This window comes from Ceratotherium simum, chromosome 28, assembly GCF_057802395.1.
Source record: "Ceratotherium simum simum isolate JZ-2026a chromosome 28, ASM5780239v1, whole genome shotgun sequence".
Classification (NCBI taxonomy): domain Eukaryota; kingdom Metazoa; phylum Chordata; class Mammalia; order Perissodactyla; family Rhinocerotidae; genus Ceratotherium; species Ceratotherium simum.
Window position 1 is genome coordinate 20,872,714 of NC_141927.1, and position 15,614 is coordinate 20,888,327.

The following is a 15,614-nucleotide window of genomic DNA, read 5'->3' on the forward strand; positions in this document are numbered from 1 at the left end:
ATTATAAAGTATGCTGAAATGGACAAGCTTAGATATACCTGCCATTTCTCATGTATGTTGTACGATAAATTCTTCTCTATAGGCTTACCGGCTCATTTACAATTTTAAGTATCGTGAATTGCTCTTAGAGGTCATTCTAATTTACATTCATACCTGCATTGTCACTGCCTGTTTCTCCATACTTTTGCCAACACACAGTGATTGTCAAACTTTCTAATCTTTGCCCATCTGGTAAGTGAAAAAATGGTCTCTCAAACTTCAATTTGCATTTTTCTAATGGAGAAAAAAAATTATGCTAACTTATTTTTAGGACAAAGGGTCACAAAGTTATGTGGAGTTATCATCTGACCCTTAATATCGTTTCTGGAGTCTGCAGCAGGTCAACGTTAGAGTTCAGAGATCAAGAACATGGCAGTATGCCCAGAACCACGATGGAAAGAAAAGTCAGCAGGCCCCATTTCAAACATACTTGCCTTGACAGAGTCCCTGATGATGTCCCTAGAAGGTAACTTCTGTTTTGATGTGGCTGCAATTGGAAGATAAGTTTCACATTCCCCAGTGGCCACAAAAGTAGCTGCTAATTACTTAGGAGGTGTGCTTTTTTTTTTTTTCCCCCCAATCTATCCCATAGAAAAATGAAGTAAAACAGGTTCTATATTTATAGATATAACTAAGCCACACAATAGAATTTGGGTTGGACCAAAGCATCTGGGTTACATGAGGGTTATAAAGATTAAGTCATATGTTTAAGGCCAGGAGTATTCTGCTTAGGGAGAAGGCATGCTACTAATTAGCATAATTGCCTCATACCTTGCAGTAACAATGTCAGTGGTTTGTCTGTTTCTGTTTTTGGTGCTTTTGCATAAGGGAGAATCACTCAACCGTGTCTGATGCTGTATCTCTTTAAAAATAATCATATGCCTTTTCCTAAACTCATAGATGTGTTAGTTACATGTCTGTCTTTACAACAGGGACTTCAAAAGCCAGTGAGAGTTGTTATGTAATGGAATAAAAAGAAAGATTAGAAGTTAGGCCTGCTGGATTTGCATTTGCCCCTCACTAGCTGTGTGACCTTAAGCAAGTCACTTGACGTTTCTGAGCTTCCATTGCCTCATTTGAAAAATGGAGATGATAACCTGACCTATATACCCCTGGGTCTTGTTGAGGAAATAATGTAACATTATACACTTGAAAAGGCTTTAACTATAAATGGCAATACATGTTAGTTGATCTAACATTGATGGTATAGAAAACTTTGTCAAATACAGTATCCTCAGATTAATTCTCAGAAAAAGCTTACCTCTAAAAAGCTTTTGGGGGGGGCTGGCTGGTGGCGCAAGCGGTTGTGGGCGCGCTCCAATTCGGCAGTCTGGGGTTTGCAGGTTCCGATCACCTGCGGGCACTGACGCACCACTTGGTAAGCCATGCTGTGGCAGCGTCCCCTATAAAGCAGAGGAAGATGGGCAGGAATGTTAGTCCAGGGCCACTCTTCCTCAAGAAAAAAAATGGGGAGAGGATTGGCATCAGATGTTAGCTCAGGGCTAGTCCTCCTCACACACACACACAAAAATAATAAAAATAAAAAGCTTTTAGGGATTCCAAACCAAGTAATTAAATTTTTTTTTTTAATTTTGAACTCAGCTTGTCTGACATTTAATGGTTCAGTAACGTTACATCTCTCGTAGGTGGAATAACATCTTTGGAAAAGCTTTGTATTAAAAATATGCCTGGAGAAGAAAATATTTTATGGGCCTAATAGCTATGGATGAAATTTGATCAGTTTAGCAAAGAGGAAGGACTTAATTCGTGTTTAGAGAAAAGTGGGTCGGACCTCGTTTCTCTCCCGTTTTCTATTCTTTCCACTTTTTCTTCGAAGATCTAACAGCTGGAGCTCGTTTCTTTAACCTTTATTAGGTGTCTGCTAATAAACCTCTTCGAAATATGAAGATAATACAGACCGGCAGTCGGACACTCTGAAGAAACAATCACTGCTGGTTTCCTGCAAACCTCCGCCCAGATCCTTCTGCCATCTTCCCACTCCCTACCCCACCCGGGCCCGCCCTCGCTGCAATGCCCCACCGCCAGCGGGAAGCCAGAGAGCGCGCACGGGGCACACAGGTGGCAAGAAGGGAGTAGGAGGCAGGTCCTGTCGGCAGCCCGGCCTGGACTGGGGCCCCAGCCCTGGGCGCGGCAGAGCTCCGGTCGCTTGAGGGGACCTGTGGTCTGCGCCGCGCGGCACAGCCAGGTGCGCCTGCAGCAGCCCGGGGCCTCCGCGGCGCACGTGGCAACAGGTGCAGCGCGGTCCTGGGCGGGCGCCGCGGGCGTGGCGCGCCGGCATTTAGCCCGGGAGCGCGCGGGGCTTCGGGATCGGGACCCGGGAGCGCGAGAGGAGGGAGCGAGCGGGCAGCCCAGCCCGCCCACCTGCCGAGCCCAGCCGAGCGGAGCGCGCAGGAGCCGCTGGGGCCGGCGTCGCGAGGTACTGCCCCGCGCGTCGTTCAAGTTTTTGAGGGCACAGCCCCCTGGGACGCTGCCTGGCTTTTGTCTCCCCTTGCGAGGCGCAGGCTGGGGCCGCCTGGAAGGGACGGCCGGCGGAGTGGGGCAGAGGCGGCCGAGCTTTGCTATTTACAAGTTTCCCAAACTCCCCGCCCTTGCTCCACCCCTCGGCGGCCGGGAGGCGGGGAGGCTGGGCGCTCGGACTCGGGGTTCCCGCCTGGCACAGCAGCCGCCGCCGGCGTGCGGGTGGGGGTGGGGACGAGTGCCCAGGTGCAGACGCTGCCCGGCGGGCACGGATTGCACCGCGGCTCCCGGGTGGGCCTGGCGCGCCTCCCCGAGGGTCCAAAGGGCGCCCGGGCTCCGAGTGCCCGTCTCCCGGCTCTGCGTCTCGGCTCCCGGAGGGCTGGGGTTGGCTCGCAGGCGCTGCGGGTAAGTGCGGAGTGCAGTCCCTTCCCGCTGCCCAGCTTGTCCGCGGAGGGTGGAGAGAGGACACGGTGATCGCGACCGGCCTAAGGGGACGGGACTAGCTTTAGGGAGGGGCGGGTATTCTGGGGGCTTGGGTGCCCAAGCTGGGGGAGAAGCGGGGAGGCAGCCCCAGCGGAGCGGAGGCTGCGGGGAGCACGTCTCACGCGCGGGCAGCGCAGCTCGTGCGGCAGGGACGGATGCGGATCTCGTGGCTGTCACCTTGAAAGTGACCGAAGGCGTTTGACGCAGACTGACAAGCTTGTCCCCTCGGCCGGAAGCCGCCCACCAGGCACTTGACCCGCTGGGGCCCAGCAGTCCCAGACTTCTCGCTGGGCGGTTCTTTCGGGGCCATTCTTGGCATAAGGAACCCGGGCTGAAAGTGTGGCCGTAATGGGGTTGCTGCGATTCCCAAGGTCCTCTCGCCCCGTGCCTTCTGACTTCCTGCGGTTCGCTTGTGCTTTCTAGCTCTCTAGAGAAATCCACCCTAACTAAGGTCACCGGATTGACTACTCTATCGTAATTAGTGGACTTATGTGTTTACTTGCCTTAAATAAATCTTTTGTCCTCTTGTTTCCAAGATGTGCTCTTTTCTAGTTATTTGTTGATTTTGACTTGGAATAATTTATTTTGGAGTAGGAATGGAGAGATTGCGTCTTCGTTTAGCTTGCATAAAGTTTCACATACTCTATTAACTACTATTTATTTTAAGTGGTCGGTGTGCTAATAAAGGAAATCCAGTGTTTTCTTTGTTTTGTTTGTTTGAATAAAATCAAAGTCTTAGGCAAAACGGGCGATGAAAGCCTTCATGTTTAGCCAGGTGATAGGAATTCAATTATCATCACTCTAAATCCTTAGCCCTGGGGGAGGAGGGTGGATGGAGGTGTTAGGAGTGGAGGGAAGGAGGTGGGGGAAGAAAAAAAAGAAATGCCAGTCTTTGCTTCCTGGGAACCTATAACCTCTTTAAGGAGTTTAGATAAACCCAGATTAACAGTGTGTCGTTAACCCTAAAAGGAATTGCATAGTTGGAATTGCAATTCTGTAGACAAACTGCTTTTTCAGGGATAATTAGGGCAGGAAATGATGGACAATTTAAATTGAAACAATGATACACTGTTTGTATAGTGCTTTACAATGTATAAAGTGCTTTTATCGATTTTTTTTTCCCTTAAGTACAATGTTCCATAAGGGAAGTTATACAGAGAAATGATTTAGAACTACTTATTTATCCTTAAAAAAAAAAAAAAAAGACCTTAGGAGTAGAATTTAGTTTAAAATAATATTTATTTAACTCTCACCAACTTTTCCACCAATTTTTTTTTTTGAGGAAGATTGGCCCTGAGCTAACATCTGTTGCCAATCTTCCTCTTTTTTCTTTTTTCTCCCCAAAGCCCCAATACATAGTTGTATATCCTAGTTGTAGGTCCTTCTAGTTCTTGTATGTGCGACTCTGCCTCAGCATGGCTTGATGAGCAGTGAGTAGGTCTGCGCCCAGGATCCAAACCTGCGAATCCTGGGCCATTGAAGTGGAGTGTGCGACTCTAACCCCTTCACCACCAGCCTGGCCCCTCCACCTGTTTTTAAAATCAGTGTTATGTGGAGCAAATAGTGCTTGTAGATCTACACCTTTTAATTGTATATCAGTAATTCAAGGTTACAATTTTGGAGTACTTCATAGGATTATAAAATTCTAGGTAAATTTCTTTTGGTATTTCTTGGAAATGAAACTGTAGTTATTAGACTTAAGTATTTAAAAAAGCATGTCACTTAATAGCCCTGTTCAGTTGGCCTTGTTGGTTACCGTTTCAAAAGTAATGCATGTAAGAGTTAATCCCACCATCCAAAGATAATCACAATTATAGAATAGATAACATAAATAGATTTTTTAGTTATATAGTTGCATGCTGATTTTTTTCTGCTTAACATATGAAAAAGTTTCCATGTCATTATAGTTCTTCAAGAATCTTATTTTAGTGGCTACATAATATTACATTATATAGATGTAACAGTTCATTCAACCATTTTCTTATAGCTGAGCTTTTAATTTATTTTGAATTGCTATTATTAATATATACTTATACAACAAATATCCTTTATAAAACTTTATCTACAGGGCATATTTCCTTAGGATAGAGTCCTTGCAATACATTTGATGGTTCTAAGATCTCTCTTCCTACCTCCACCCCCGCAAAGCCCCAGTGCATGGTTGTATATCCTAGTTGTAAGTCCTTCTGGTTCTTCTATGTGAGCTGCTACCACAGCATGGCAACTGACAGACAGGTGGTGTGGTTCCACCACCAGGAAGTGAGCCTGGGCCACCGAAGTGGTGAGAGTGCTGAACTTGAACCACTAGACCGGCAGCGCTGGCTCTAAGATCTTTTGATACAGATAGACCATTTGCTTTCCAAAAAATGTTTTACCAAAGTATGCTCCCACCAGCACTCTATGAGAGTACCTGTGTTACTATATTATTGTTAATATGGGGAATCATCCTTAAAAGGAAAAATAATTCTTGCCAGCTTTATAGGTGAACAGTGCTGTCTCAGTATATAAATTTCCATTTCTTTGATTACAAATGATGTTGAACACCAAAAAAAATCTAGTTATTTTCCATTTTTATTCCCTTTTAATTGAATGTTGTGCCAAATTTTTCTCTTAGGATATTAGTATTTTTCTGTTAATTCATAAGTGCCTTTTATGGATTGATAGTAAACTTTTGCCTTTCCTATTGCAGATATTTTTCCCATTTTGTCTTTGCCTTATAAAGACAAACACTTAGCACATGTTTAAAATGGTTTTGACTTATAGAAGTTCTGTACTTTAATATAGCCAAATCTGTTGACTTTCTCAAAAATAAAATTTTTAACACTTATGAATCATAGCTTAAGAAGTATATGTGACAGTGACAGAAAATGACTTTTAAAAGAATTCTTCTGGGGCCAGCCTGGTGGCGTAGCCATTAGGTGCGTGCGCTCTGCTGTGGCAGCCTGGGGTTCGAAGGTTCGATCCTGGGCATGCACTGACGCACTGCTTGTCAAGCCGTGCTGTGGTGGTGGCCCATATAAAGTAGAGGAAGATAGGCACGGATGTTAGCCCAGGGCTGATCTTCCTCACAAAAAAAAAAAAGAACTCTCCCCAAAGTTCTGAATTAGATTCTTTTTAAATCCATTATAAGAACCTCCATGTCCTGGAGTAGAGACTGTTGTCAATCAGATTGTGTTTGTTGATGAGAAATAGTTGTATGTGGTATATACCATTAGGAACAACATTCTTTGCAATCAGAGTGGAAAGTTTTAAGTCCTAGGGAGTGACAGTCTTTCAGATCTGTTCTGTCATTGTGTAAACTAGGCTCACAATCCATTTGTTTTTGTAGTAGTTTGTTTGTAGTATTAGTATTTTGGCAGAATTTTTTTTTTTTTTAATAATTTTATTTATTTATCTATTTTCCCCCCCAAAGCCCCAGTAGATAGTTGTATGTCATAGCTGCACATCCTTCTAGTTGCTGTGTGTGGGATGCGGCCTCAGCATGGCTGGAGAAGCGGTGCGTCGGTATGCACCCGGGATCCGAACCCTGACCACCGGGAGCGAAGCGCATGCACTTAACCGCTAAGCCACGGAGCCAGCCCCCCAGAATTTTTCATTTTGTATTCATTATTGCAGTTTCATGCTGAATTGTTCATATGAGTCTTTTCTTGATGCCCAGTCAGATGCATATGTAATTGAAAATGTTTCCCAAATGAATTTCCAACACTACTCATAGATTAAACTATTTATTTGAAGAGGAGAGAAAAGCTCTCCTGATTTCCCAAACTTGAGTTATCATTCCGTACTATGGAAGCTTAAATATACTCTGAGGACTTTTTTTTTTTTTTTTTTTGCTGAGAACGATTAGCCCTGACCTAACATCTGCTGCCAATCTTCCTTTTTCTTGTATGTGAGCCACCGCCACAGCATGGCCACTGACAGACAAGTGGTGGAGTGGTGTAGGTCTGTGCCTGGCAACCAAACCTGGGCTGCCAAAGCAGAGCATGCCAAACTTAAGCACTAGGCCCCTGGGACTGGCCCAGTCCCTGAGGATTTTTAAAGGCCTCACTGAGAGTGCTCTCCATCAGAGCCTGAGTCCCTTTTTTTCACTCTCTATCTTTTAGACCTAAGAATAAGCCATGGGGCCATATATGAGCATGAGGATGAGGTTGGTGTGCAGTGTGTGTGTTTGGGGGCACTCAGAAATGGGCCCAGACTTTCTCTTGAGTCAGGTGGGCCTACGAGGAGGTGACCACCACCACTTAACTGGCAGGTCCTTGGGCACTGGTGGCTTCTGGCCTCCAGAGGAGGTAAAACAGAGTGACTGAGGATGAGTGACCACACTCTTTTTTTTTTTTTTTTTTTTTTAAAAAAAAAGGATTGGATGGTTGGTACCTTAGCCAGCCTGAAATTTGGTTCAGAAAAACCTGCTTTACCGGTGTTCTCCATACTTGGCTTAGGACAGTCCAGTATAACCAGGAACTGAGTTTGACTGGCAACTACTTCTTCTAAAATGTATTTTGAAGACAAGTTTTGTAACAGATTGCACTGATAATAGTTATTTTTTTAAAAAATGACCTCAATATTCTTTGAAATCAGGAGTCATTACTCTTTTATGTGGGCCGTTATCCATGATATTAATGCATGACTTTTTCTTGTTCATTGGGCTCAAGATGAAAAAGACCTTTCCACTTTGTGGATGACAGATATGGAGGCTAATCTTTATTCTGTAGATCTATCTATACAATAAAACTTCATTTTTGTACACCATAAGCTAATTTGCAATTTGTGATTGCCCTGATGTCTCATTTTTACCCAATCAAGGAAGAAAGGGTTTGTTCCACAAGTTTAGAGTGTAAACAAGGTTGAACCTGGAGGTGTCTTGCTTAAGTAAATAGCTTTCAGGCACAGAAGTACATATTTGCATATAAATTTTTGATTCCAAAACAACCTTATTTGTTCATTAAAGTTAGTAGGTTTTCCTTAGCCTTCAGTTTAAGCTCCATATTGAAGAGAAATAAAAAAGTATTTATTTGAAGATAAACTGTATGTAAGTCTTGCTAATAGGCCCGTATCTAAATTAATGAATGTTCTTGTGTACACGTTACATACATGAGTAGAAGTAAGACAAATTAGACATCCTACCTTTTTCTAACCTAAAAGTTTTATTTCATTTTGAAGTTGTAAAACTAAGTAAAGATAGTTTTGAAGTCACTTAAAGTTTCTCTTGAGGAAATGTTTACTTTTTTAGTAGGGTTGAATAGATTCTTTTCGAGCTGTGAAAGAAGACGCAGTGCAGGTCATAAGTTTGTCAAACTAGCTGGAGAGGGCAAAGTGGTCGAGAGGAAATCACTTCCAGGTAGTGTAATTTTGCCTGAGATTGCACTGATTTCATGTTTCAGTAAGAGTTGTGCTGAGGGGAAGGGCAAGCATGGCCAGCCTCCCACCGTGTGCACACAGCAAAAGGCAGAGCCAAGACTGGGGGGAAAACAGACTGAGAACACATCGGTCTTCTAGGTAAGGTGCCAGGAAAAGAGGGTTTTCAAGTCATTCAATGACCTTGTTGTCATTCTTTTAAATACTTTAAATATTTGTCCTTTGTCGATTTATATTGAAGCTTGGTTCAAAGAAAAGAAAATTAGTGTTTGAGGGCCAATCAACCGTAATTGCCCTGATCGTCTACAATTAACTAAAATATTTCGGGACATTTTGGCAGAATCGGGACATTTCTGTCCAGAATTGGCATTGAGAAAGGAATCCCTCTGGGACAGAGTCACACTTATCAGAAGAGTAGGAAGGAGGGGTGTAAAATTATATTCTTGTGTAAATAAACATATAGTTTAATGTCTAGGGCAGTGTTCAGTAAGTCTTGACTGTTGGGTTGTTAGCTTATCTTCTATACTTTTTCTGCAGTGCAAACTTGGTAATGTTTAACTCAGGTGTTATTTACATATATACCAATTCTGAAGGAAAAGTCAACATTTCTTCATCTTATTTCAGATAAGCGGTTCATAGGATGTGATTAGCAGTGTTCGGTGACAAGTGAGAAATTCTCTTTTATGTTTATCTTGTATATTCTTTTGATGATTGTTAATTAATGGTATCAAGTTGAAATTGCACGTCCTTGTAAAACATAGCTCACTTGGCCAGCTTCATGAAACAAAAATAGAAGCCAGTATAGACATAAGCAGTCTAAGAGACGACATTCAAACATAGGCTTGCCCCCTTCCCCTGACCTCTCTGTCAAGTTGATTGAGTTGTATTTACCAGAATAACTACCAATTAAATCAGCTTGTGCTATAAAAGTCTATTTTTTATTATGCAGTAAACTGCTACACTATGGTCATCTCATTCTTAGGCAAATTACAAAATTGAACATATTTCCACATTGCTACTAACCCAACCCAATAGACTGCAATTGAAGTGAGGATTACGGAAGTTCTGCCTGCTGGTAAGAGAATAAGAAAGATTGGAGAAATGAGAAATGGGTTACAAAGGGTAGATTTTTCTATTTACCCTAAGAAAAATGCACTTGTTTTATTAGATCCTCCATCCAGACCCCTTATGTAGAACCAAGTCATGTATACATAGCATAAAGTTAGGACTATGTTTTCATGTTAAATGGTAAATAAAAGGCATGAGTAAAAATCCTCGCTGTTGGAATCTTAACTTTGATTTTCATCAGCCGCAGACCATGTATTTATTGAGCACTCTCTGTGGGCCAAACACTGCAAGGTAGAAGGGTGCAGATAGGGACAAAATTTGGCCCCAATTCTCAGAGGAGTCAGTCAGAAAAGCCTCACTCATTGTGAAAAGTGCAGCTTTGGACATGCTAGTAAGTGTTCAGGTTGCTAGAAACGTTCTCCCAGGTCATTGACATTGTGCCATACACTGGGAATTCTGCCTGCTACCTTGACCAAATTTTGGTAAACCTAAGGCTGTTTTGACATTTTTTGGTTATGTAAAGACTCCTGCTCCTTGTCACTATTACTCTTTTCCTTCTCACCAAAAGAATTGAGAAGCAAGATACTTAGCACCACAGTCTGTGGTTTCCTTGACTTTCTCTGGACAATCTTTTTAGTGATGTTTTCCAATATCTTTTTTGTTCCGTCTTGTAAGCTTCTTGAGGATAGGGTCTAAACCTTACGAGGCTGGGTACATTTGCACTTTTATAATTATTTGTACCAGACATGGCCTGGAATAACTCATCTAGAGCTCTGATGGCATGGGAGTTTGAAATTCTTTCTTCAGTTAGTCACAGCTACTAGAAGGTCTTTTAAGCCAGAGATATCAATTTCCTGACTGCTTTTCTCCTTGTCCTCTCCTTGTGCTCTCCCCTCTCACCCACTGTGATATACTCAGCAAGCAGAGACAGTGGGGCAGCCCAGCCTGTGGCCTTGTGTCCCCCTGGAAGGCAGTGCCGTTAGGAGTTAGGGTAACAGAGCTGGAAGGCGTAAGGTTCCTTCTCCTTCTGAGTTATTACTCTGTTTTATTATGAAGTGCCATTCTCAGAACATCTGGCACACTCATGTGCAAATACTTATACAAAATTAATTCCACTTGTGATAATTTATTACAGTCTCCATTTGTGCAGACAGTCACAAGTTGACAATTTCTCATGAATAGAGACTTGGGCTGTTTTTTGTTTAGAGAAATATGTATTTACATTTTAAAGAGGAATTCAGATGACTTTTCAGTCTGGGATTGTTCTTTCTCTTATTAGATTTAATAAGATTTGTGTTTCAGGGTAGCTTTGCATTTCTGTAAAAGTTTTTGATGGTTTGCTAGAATTGCTGGTTATTGAATTTGATTTAATACTCAAGTATTGAATTTTTTGTTTGATGCTTAAAAATTTCTCATGTTGCTTTTTGGAGATATTAATGACAACTGTGCAGAGGGATTTACTAATTCATTTTAATTCCAATATAAGAAGAGTGGGTCTAGTCAGTGAAAAGGGAATGGAGATAGGAAAAATCCTCTATTTCTCTTTTTATGAAAAACTTTAAGTGATTTTTTTTTTTTTTTTTTTGATGAGGAAGATTGTCCCTAAGCTAACATCTGTGCCCATCTTCCTCTGTTTTGTATGTGGGACCCCGCCACAGCATGGCTTGATGTGTGGTGCATAGGTCTGTGCCTGGGATTTGAACCCACAATCCTGGGCTACTGAAGTGGAGTGCACAAACTTAACCACTACGCCACTGGGCAGACCCCAACTATAAGTAATTTTATATTGCAGATGTGAATATTATGTTAGAAAATGTTGCTGATATGTTGTTACGCTGAACATTTAAAATTTATAACTTAGGTACATAATCAGATGAAATTTATTTTCTATTTATATGGTATAAGTAGAAGCCTTCAGGGCAAGGTATTTCTTTTTTTCTCTCCTTCCTCCTATTTTTATTAAAATTGGAATAATAAATAGAAGTATTTCAGCATTTAGTTAGATTTTGCTCACCCTGATGTCCATTGTGAAACCTTGGAGACATACTTTGTTATAGAATTGGAAAAAGATGTTACTGGCATCCAGAACATTTGGTACAGGAATGTAAGGGAGTGTGCACAGACTTCGATGTTAGACCAAGTTGGGTTGGTGTCTGAGATCTTCGATGTTAGCCGCGTGACTCTGGGTAAGAGACTTCATTGCCTTTACATCCCAGTCCCCTCATCAGGACAGTGGGGATAATACCTGTCTTCTGGGGTTCTTCTACCACAGTGTCAGGTTATAGAAGATAGTGAATAAATGCTAATAACCTTCCTTTGTTTCTTGTTTTAAACATTTTCTGATTCATGGATGGGAAGTTTCATCTAATTTCCTCAACTCTGTTGGAGGTGTTGCTTCCATCCAGTGGTGCTCTGGTTGGGAATTAAATTCCAGGCACAGGTGCTTGATAACTTTCCCTTTTCCTTGAAAAGAATTGGTTTGTACCAGTGACAGCTGAAGTTATTTATTCTTACAGCTTTGTCACCTCTTGGTTTTCTTTAGTTTGAGTTTAGTGAGTTGCTGATATTTTGTTATATTTGAACCATATTTTTTAAAAATCAAAGCAGATACTTTCATCTTTGCTCAAGTCTGTAAATTATGTTGCTGGTTTGCTATCAGCACATTTTAAAAGCACTTAGGGTTGAGTCATCACTTTGAACCAATAAAGCACTTGTGGGTTATAAAGGACTGCCATCCCCTGTTTTAATTTTTAACCTGTAACTTAGTCCAGCAACATTCACATTTAAGAGTTTCCGTTGTAAAATGTTACCATTCATATATTTAATAAGCAATTCTGAATTTTCAGCTTTCAAACTAAGTGAAATAATAGTAACTCCATATGTTTTTTGAAAGTATCTTAAAATACGCCATTAAGGACATTTTCATTCAATTATCACGTCAACCCTGTGAGGTGCACGGGGCAGGTTGTGGGAGCTCTGTTTTTATACATGAGGAAATTGAGGATGAGAACTCTTTGGATAAATGTTTTGTATTATGACGAGTAAGTTATGGAACCAGGACTAGGACCCAGGTCTTCCCTCCTGGTCCATTCCCCATTCCCAATATGATACTGTTACTTTACTTTTAATGCCAGAAGAAGTAATAAATTATTCTTGCTAGGATTCTCTTCACATTGGTGCTGAAATGGGATCAAAGGCATGCAGTAGTTTGGATATGTAAAATTTCAGGTGACATAGCTTAGAATCATGGTTTGTTGTTTTTCCATTTTCTAACTTCAGAACATTAAACAGAATGTTAAATCTTGTAAGCCATTAAGATTAGTCGCACAAATGTAAAATGGACAAGATCCTTACAATGATATGTTACATTTCTATAAGATTTTATAATTTCATACTGCTTTTTCAAAAAGAACCGAATAAGATTCAGATCATCTGAATTATTTCATAGTACAATAATACATTGTAAAATGTACCCATTTACAGATAGCAGTCCAAGGTCATATATGTTGAATAGGGACTAATATTTGTTTTTCTGAAACATTTTTTTCTGTAGAAATTTTGAATCCTACTTCCTTATTTTAAGCTACATGGAGGCAGATAATTCTTGGGCTGATGGGGCTAATCCCAGGTAGAAATTTAACTAGGAGGTGAGGCCTGGTGTCAGTCAGAACTGGGAATAGAATGTCCCATAAAACCACAGTTACACCCTGGGTATCAGCCATGATTTTTAGCCGTAAACGTCAACAGTTCTCTCTTACCAAGTGACTTCCAAGGAATGTACAGTGTTAGACCTTGAAAAGTAGGCTCTTTTAGGGAGGTTGGCCCTTCCTTTGGGTTGATCCTTTGAGTTAGATGTGTACATATGTTGACCTTCTGTTAAGGAACTCTTATTTGCTAGTGGAAAGCCTGACATACGTAATCATTTTCGAGGAAAGAGTACAGGAAGTTGATGTTTAATGAAGGTTGGGAGCTACAATATGGGGTGCCAACTTGCGTAACTACACACACGCATAATGACAGTTTTGAATTGGTCTTGGCATGATTCAGGTAGAAAATTATTTCCTTTTAGCCAAGTGGACTTTGAAGACATATGGCAACTGTCTGAAAGAGTCTAAACATGGAGGTGTTCATGGTCATTTAACACTTTTTGGAAAATTTTTTATTTTAGCTTTAATCTCTACCTTGTACACCCAATCTACCCCTATTTCCTTCAAACAACCTGTGTTACCCAGTGGGTAATTTCTTTACCTAGCTGTATATAATTTAGAAACAAAAAGAATGCAGTCTTTCTATCAAATCATTTCTTTAGCCCAACTGTACAATCCTCGACAGTGGCCCTTGATAGGCTGTGTGTAGATGGTGGTTTGGTTTTAGTTCTTTCCGTTTACAGGGACAGTCCTTTCCGTATTGGCTCACTACTCTCCGGGAACTTAGCCTTATTGTTTTGACTCTCATACTTTTTGCTGATTTTCATGAAAAAGCTTACTTTTTGATGGTATTCAGAAAATTATCTACAATATGATGTACTATCTACAAGAGCAAGAACTTAATTTTGTTTACCTCTCAGGAGTATTGAGAATAGTGTTTTATCTTTAGTTGCTCCAAAAAATGTTGAAGGAATGCTGACTTACACTGAGAGAGAGTACTTGAGATTCTCAGAGGTCTATTGGTTTGAGTCTGGAGGCACCTGGTATGCGGTCCTGACCTGCTTTACAAGATGATTGTGTAGGTCTGTGGCTGTAGTGCCCTACGGAGTTGTGGGCAGTGATCTACTTCTCTAGCAGGGTCTAGGTGAACATATTCACGAGGTAACAGTAAAATGTAAAATTCTGCATAAGTATGGCATGTTTCCTGTCCATAAGATCAAACAAAAATGGTAGCTAGTAGGTGTAGTCAACATTCAAGATTTTCAATTGGGTAGGAAGGATTAGTTGGAAAGTGGGTTACGGAACAAGAACCAGGGAAAACATCTTTGGGTTCCAACATGAATTAATGAATGTGTTCTAGGATACATACTGCTGTTTACTGGCCACGTGATCTGTGGGGAAAAAAAATTTTAAATTGAGATGCAGTTAAGTACCATGAAATGCACCTAGCTTAAGTGTACAATTATGAGTTTTGACAAATATATGTCTGTGTAACCAACATACCCATATAGAACATGTCCGTCACCCCAGAAAGGTCCCATAACCATATGAACGAGTGGCTAAACCTTGGTCATCAGTAAAGTGAGGATAATTATAGAGCTTGTTTCACAAGGTTGTTGACAATTATAACAGTAGCAACTAACAATGGTGTGAGTTAGAAAGTTTCCAAAAATTTAATGTAACTCCTAAAACAACCCTATGAGATGGATTATTATTGTTCTATCAGTTTTTACAGATGAGGAAAATGAGGCCAAGATTATTTTTGGCTTGCCCAAGGTAGGTAATCCAGTTACTGAGTCAATGTGGGAGCTCTCCATGAGTAACATGTGCCCTCCATGTCTAGCAGCTGTGGGTCTGTAGCTGTATAGAGTTACCAAACGTTAATTGATTTTGTTGCTGTGGGAAGGAGGGTGGAAAGAGATTAAGATTACACATTTGAACTGGGTTTAATGTTCATTGCCATTCATTAACTCTGTTTCTTGGGCAAAGTACTGAACTTCTGGAAACATCAGGTTTAACATCTCTAAAAGGGGAGGAGGGCTAGGAGGAAGGTGACTGTCATGGGACCTGTCTGTCCCATGGTGCTGGCAACTGGGAGGATGACTATGAAAATACTTTGTGGGCTTTGAAGAGCTGTGTGCTGACGTCATTATCTTTATCCGTGGAAGAGGTAGCTGCCCACTCCCCCATCCTGGCCTCACGTACTTTGCTGAGTGTGGGCAGACAAGTAGGAATTGACAATGTGTCAGAGAGAGGCGGTCCCCACTTGTCAGTTCCTTGATGCACTGAACACTGTGTTTACACAGCTTTTTCTCTCACAAGTGTTTTTGACATTCAGAAGCCTCAGATGGTTTTTCAGCTATTAGGTCAGCCTCACTCCACAATGCTTGTCAACCTTATTAGGAAAGAGTCTTTTAAAAAAAAATTCTATTTTGATTTTCTTTCTGAAAAGTATACCCTTGATAGGAAACAGTATGAGTTGTTTTGAGGTGGGTGAGTTCCTAAGTAATCCAAAGAACTGTGATGATGTGTTTTGGCCTAAAC

The 15,614-nt window shown here is 41.2% G+C and overlaps 1 protein-coding gene across 3 annotated transcripts in view; it reads left to right on the forward strand.

Annotated features, from left to right (window-relative positions):
* Nucleotides 1-2,396: 2,396 nt before the first annotated feature.
* Nucleotides 2,397-15,614, forward strand: part of MTUS1 (microtubule associated scaffold protein 1) — a 143,798-nt gene continuing 130,580 nt past the window's right edge. For 2 of the 3 annotated variants that reach the window (XM_087418439.1, XM_004428780.3), the window contains exon 1: nucleotides 2,723-2,922. The gene's annotated coding sequence lies outside the window, so the exon portion shown is untranslated. Of the gene's footprint in view, nucleotides 2,477-2,722; nucleotides 2,923-15,614 lie in introns of those variants that run through there. The other variant, XM_087418440.1, reaches the window with a different exon arrangement.